Below are 6,025 nucleotides of genomic sequence, written 5' to 3'. Positions count from 1 at the left end.
ATTTTTTGAGGTTGAGGTATAATTTGCATGTAATAAACATCCACAGATCTTACTTCGATTTGATGATTTTTAACAATTATATACCTCATGTAACCACCACCCAAACAAGATATAGAACATGTTTGTTTTGCCACGCTGCATGGCTTGTGGGATCTTCCTTCCTCGACCAGGGATTGAACCCCGGCTCTCAGCAGTGAGGGCATGGAGTCCTAATCACTGGCCCACAAGGGAATTGCCTAATTTGGTCTGTTCTTGAACTTCATATAAACGGGATCATACAATAAGCATTGCCTTTCATCTGACTTCCTTCTGTCTTGTGTCTGTCTTCAATGTAATAGCTGGGAGATTCATCTATGTTGTTTTATCAGTAATTGGTTCCTTTCTGTTGTTGAGTAGTATTCCGTTGTATAACTGTGCCACAGTTTGGTCATCCACTCTCCTGTTGACAGCATTTATTTTGTTTCCAGTTTTTGGGTGTTATGAATAAGGCCATTACGAACATTTTTGCATAAGTCTTTGTGTGGACATATGTAATTTATCCCTTGTTAAAGAAAAAATTAGTCAACTACACTTTTTTTGTGTGTTTTTTTGTTTTTTTTAAGAAGATGTTGGGGGTAGGAGTTTATTAATTAATTAATTTATTTTTGCTGTGTTGGGTCTTCGTTTCTGTGCGAGGACTTTCTCTAGTTGTGGCAAGCGAGGGCCACTCTTCATCGCAGTGCGCGGGCCTCTGACTATCACGGTCTCTCTTTTTGCACAGCACAGGCTCCAGACGCGCAGGCTCAGTGGTTGTGGCTCATGGGCCTAGTTGCTCTGTGGCATGTGGGATCCTCCCAGACCAGGGCTCGAACCCGTGTCCCCTGCATTAGCAGGCAGATTGTCAACCACTGCACCACCAGGGAAGCCTTCAACTACACTTTTTAAAGCCCAGTAAGGAAGGCTTTATTTAAGGGAGGTGGACTGTCTCATTAGGTACGGGGACCACTGTGCTGGAATGTTGTAGTGGCAGGGAGAGAGAATGGGGTCAACTTGGAAATCAGCTGGGGCAGGTGGGAATTTATAGCCAAGGAGCAGTGTGGGGAGCAATGGATGGGAAATTACTAAGAGGAAACATTGGGAGTAAGGGGGATTTTGGCTAAACCAGCTAACAGGACTCTTGCTGAAGAGGGGCCAGTGTCATCGGACATCGCACAGAGGATGGTAGAGGATGAGGAACCCGACCAAATATGGAGGGTGATCAGATACCTTCTTTCCTTTGGTTCCAGCACTCCAGTTTTCCATGGGGAGCCATTCTTCCCCGCTCTTAGCCCATGTGGTTTGGGCGGGCCAGTCTTCCTCCAGGCCCCAGGCGTGAGCATGTCACCCAGTCAGAGTCGATGAGCTTCAATTCTAGGATTTTTCTAGGAGTTATTGGAAAAAGAAGGTCACATTTTATTGTGATACAGATTTTGAACCTTGAGCCATTGGGACTACTACATGGCCTGAGACTGAAGCTATTATGGAGAAAGCAGATCTGAAAGACGACAAGAAATGCTCCTGGCTCTAGCTCAGCCTGAAATCTACGTTTTTATTTATATAACCAATAAACTGCTTTTGTTTAGAATAGCTAGAGAAAGGTTTCTGCCTCTTATCCTGACTAATACTAGATACAGAAATCTAAAGCCCACATGAAAAAGAAGTATCAACAAATTAAGCCTTCAGGCAGGGGCCAAACAACCCCCAGGGCTCAGGACTTTCTGACAAAGTTGGACTGGAGAATAAGCTTGGACATGGGGCCAAAGTGGGGCCCTCCTACTGTCTCCCCACGTCTGGACCTGGGGACCTGCCATGAGCAGAGTTGGGTTCACAGAGCAGACCCTCTGAGATCCACCAGCTGTGAGGTCTCTAGGTGGGCCTCACACTCTGAGGTCACCAGGAGAAAGGAGAGGAAGGACGGCAGAGCTGTCGCTGGAAGCTCTGGGCCTGCCCAGTGTGTACTTACCAGGAGGTGGCAGAAAGGTGACAAATATAACATAACTACAAAGTAAAGGGGCAGGGATAAAGAGACCTCTATGGCAGTGAGGTTTCTGTATTGCACCTGAAGTGCTAAAATACTGATCCTAAATAGGTTTAGAAAAGTTAAATATGTACATTGTAATCCCTAGAGTAATCAATAAACATATTATCCAAAGAGAGATAGTCCAAACACAGAATAGATAAAATATAATAATAAAAAATGTTCAAATAACCTAAAAGGAGACAGGAAAGGAAAAAATGGAAGATCCACAAACAGAGGGAACAAATTGAAAGCAAATAGTAAAATGGTAGACCTAAATCCAAACATAGTCATAATTATATGCAATGTAAATGATCCATACCAGAGAAAATCAAGCTAAAATACTGTTAAATAAAATATGTTCTATCCTTCTTCCTTGTGAAGGGTAGCAGACTATGCCACCCCCAAATATACCACTTTGGCATGAAGATTATTTTGAGCTGAAGGCAATTGAGAAAAAGTAGATACAAGAAAATCTCTCTACTCTTCCCCTGTTGGCCTAAAAGCAGGACGTAAATTTGTAAAGTTGTCCCCCCTCCTCTCTCTACTAGGAAGGACAGAAGATAATCACCAGACAGAACCCTTACCAGCCCAGAGACAGAATCAGAGGACTCTATATAGTAAACTCACTCAGACTAGCCCTTATCTACCATTATTCCCCATGTATTTGTCTTCCCACAATTTGCTGCCCTAGGAACTCAAAGTCCTTTTCCTTTGTGTTGCCATTTCTCTACAAAATTATTGTTCTTTGCTAAGATACTATGTGAGCCCAAGTTCTAACCACTCCTCTGTGTTACTCCTCTCTGAGTACTCCCCGGTGAATGCGCTTTGTACATGTTAATAAGCTTCTGTTTGTTTCTCTCTTATAAATCTATCTTTTTTAATCAGCCTAATATATGGGGCCCCAGCCAATGAATCTAAGATGGGAAGAGGGAAAACTGTTTTTCTTCCCTTACACTTGACAAATATACTTTCAAACTGGAAAAATAAAAAATATGTGTAAAAGTCATGATTTTTCATGGTTTTGTACGGTTTTTACATGACTGAAACTTGGCAAGATATTAAAGATGATGAATGCAATTATCATTGGGCACATTTGAGTGTTCTGTTCTTTGGCCATCAATGCTTAGATGAGTACTGAAATAAAGACTCTCCTAGATCATCTATTTTTGTCTACTCTATGAAATTGATTTCAGCAAAATCACTAATTATCTTGGTATAATGAAGACTTTCACATAGTTTGTTTTCTTAGGATAGGAAAGATCTAAAGGATTAAAACGTAAAATATACTCAAATTGAACAAAAGTTGAATGATTTACATCAAAAACATAAGGTAAATGTAAAAAATTTAAAAACAAATTGCTTTGATGATTTTTATTTTCTTCTAAAATATAGAAATTTCTCTTTTAAAAGACAAAAATAGGGCCTCCCTGGTGGCGCAGTGGTTGAGAGTCCGCCTGCCGATGCAAGGGACACGGGTTCGTGCCTCGGTCCGCGAAGATCCCACATGCCGCGGAGCGGCTTGGCCCGTGAGCCATGGCCGCTGGGCCTGTGCGTCTGGAGCCTGTGCTCCGCAACGGGAGAGGCCACAACAGTGAGAGGCCCGCGTACCGCAAAAAAAAAAAAAACCCAACAAAACAAAGACAAAAATAATTACAATTAACAAAAATCAAAATTAAAGTTGACATTTTAATTTAATATTTACAAATTTAATATAATCATAGTAAATCTTCTTGTATTGAAAAACTATTTGCAGTTTTAGTTTTTCATGTCCACATAGTTACCAATGTAAAGAATTAGAATCATGCTTCATGTATGTCATGTCTTGAGTGTATGTATGTACACACTTAAGAATAACATATGAATTGTTTAATACTGCAGAATGTTCTTTGGACGCCATGTGCAACAGCTGTGAATAATGTCAACCAAAAAAGAAAAAAAAAACAACACAGAAGGCCTACATCTGACACCATGTAATGTCAACCGAGAAAAGCTGCAGAAGGCTGCAAATAAAAAGAGAGTTTATTTATGGTCTTAAAAACTGCAATTTGGGAGACACAGATTTGGGTAAAACCAAAAGAGTGTTCCAAGGAAGAGAAAGAGTCAGGGGCTTCTAAAGGCAAAATCCATGAGGCTGTACTCTAACACAGGAAAGGAAATATTTGTCCTTAAGGGATGGCTGTCAGAAGTTACTTTAGGGGAAGGGTCCATGAGTATCCCGAGTTTCTAGCAGATGTTCTGGACGCCTTTGTCAGGACAATAAATGGTCAAAAGACCGGATTGCATCCAGGCTGAGATGTGCATAGGTCACACGTCCTCAGTGGCCTCCTGGCTCCATTTTAGGGAGCTCTTTTAGCAATATTGACTCCATTTTGATTTTCCTTTCATATTAATCCCCTGATATTTTAGTATCTCCCAAACCAATGAATTAGATACAAAGAGAAATGACAAAATGGAAGCTTGGCCTACTGGGAAGCAGTATTTTGTTAGACAAGAATCTAACAAATTCATGATATCTGAGACTGTTTGATAAGCTAATTAAATTGGTCCTTTATTTTTCCTAAACACTTCGGCTCAAATCCTGCTCCTATTCTCAACCAGTGGCCACCTCTGAGGTTGGCAGAGGCACACGAACCTTCATGGCATTTGACATTCTTTAATGCATTTGAAGAAATGTTTCCTTGGGGCCTGAGAAGTATTACTTATGAAGCAGAGTTTAAGGCTATGGATTTCATGGTGCCAGAACAGAGCACTGGAGGTGCCTGTGTGTTCTTTAAAGTTTATTTTCCTGGATGTTTGGAACATTTGTGAGATCACCAGCACTCTAAAGATCAGGGTCCCAGGCAGGGATCTCTTTTGCTTGTGTGTAAGGGTGTATATAAGAAACAGAATTTATTCAGCTATACTTCAAAACAAAAAAAAGAAAAGAAAAGAAACAGAATTTATTAGTTAGGTATTCTTTCTGTCTTTATTTTGTTTGTGTAGAATTACAGATCTCATATCATTGCTTTGTGTTTCACCTTGTCTTTGAGTTCGTGGGGTTTTAAATAATTAATTAATTAATTAATTTTTGGCTGCGTTGTGTCTTCGTTGCTGTGCACGGGCTTTCTCTGGTTGCGGTGAGCAGAGGCTGCTCTGTGGTGCGCGGGCTTCTCACTGCGGTGGCTTCTCTTGTTGCGGAGCACAGGCTCTAGGCGCGCGGGCTTCAGTACTTGTGACTCGGGGCTCTAGAGCGCAGGCTCAGTAGTTGTGGCGCACGGGCTTAGTTGCTCTGCGGCATGTGGGATCTTCCCGGACCAGGGCTCAAACCCGTGTCACCTGCACTGGCAGGCGGATTCTTAACCACTGCGCCACCAGGGAAGCCCTTGTGTTCTATAGAATTCATATTTTTATTGAGTTGTTTTATAGCAAAGCCATTATAGATAATTCTCTTCTTGAGTTGTATTTTCTTTGATACTGGGTTCTGTGTCTTTATTTCTAATCTTGTTTGTTTCCTTCTCCTTTAAAAAATATATTTTCATAACACATAGTGTGTTTTCACCTTCTTAATACTTAAGGTAGGCAACTCTATCCAGACCTTCAATTTGCTTCGATGTGGATGAACTCATCACAAATCTTTTCTCATTTTGATGTGAGACCTGTTTGTCTCACTGTCTGAACTTCAGCTTGAGGGCGTGATTCTCCTGCTCTATCCACTTTTCCATAGCCTAAAGCTGTAACATTGATGGGAGAGAGCTCAGATGTAATTGCCTCCAGCCTTTCTTGGAGAGATTGGACTCTAAAATCTTTTTGAGGTTTTATTAAGTATCTTGCTATAGACTTTGCTTTACCACAATGGGTTGGATGTTGAGGAAGAGGTAATGGAGGAGTAATTCTATTTCCATTAGAAGGAAAAATTTCCTCAAGTGTATGTTTCTGTTAGAGTCAAACCTGCCTATTCAAGCCCTCATTTTACTTGCCTTCCCCCAGTAGCTGGAAAATAGCATTGTT

Source organism: Phocoena phocoena, chromosome 10, assembly GCF_963924675.1.
Source record: "Phocoena phocoena chromosome 10, mPhoPho1.1, whole genome shotgun sequence".
Lineage (NCBI taxonomy): Eukaryota > Metazoa > Chordata > Mammalia > Artiodactyla > Phocoenidae > Phocoena > Phocoena phocoena.
The sequence above is the reverse complement of the archived record's forward strand: the minus strand, read 5'-3'. Positions refer to the sequence as shown.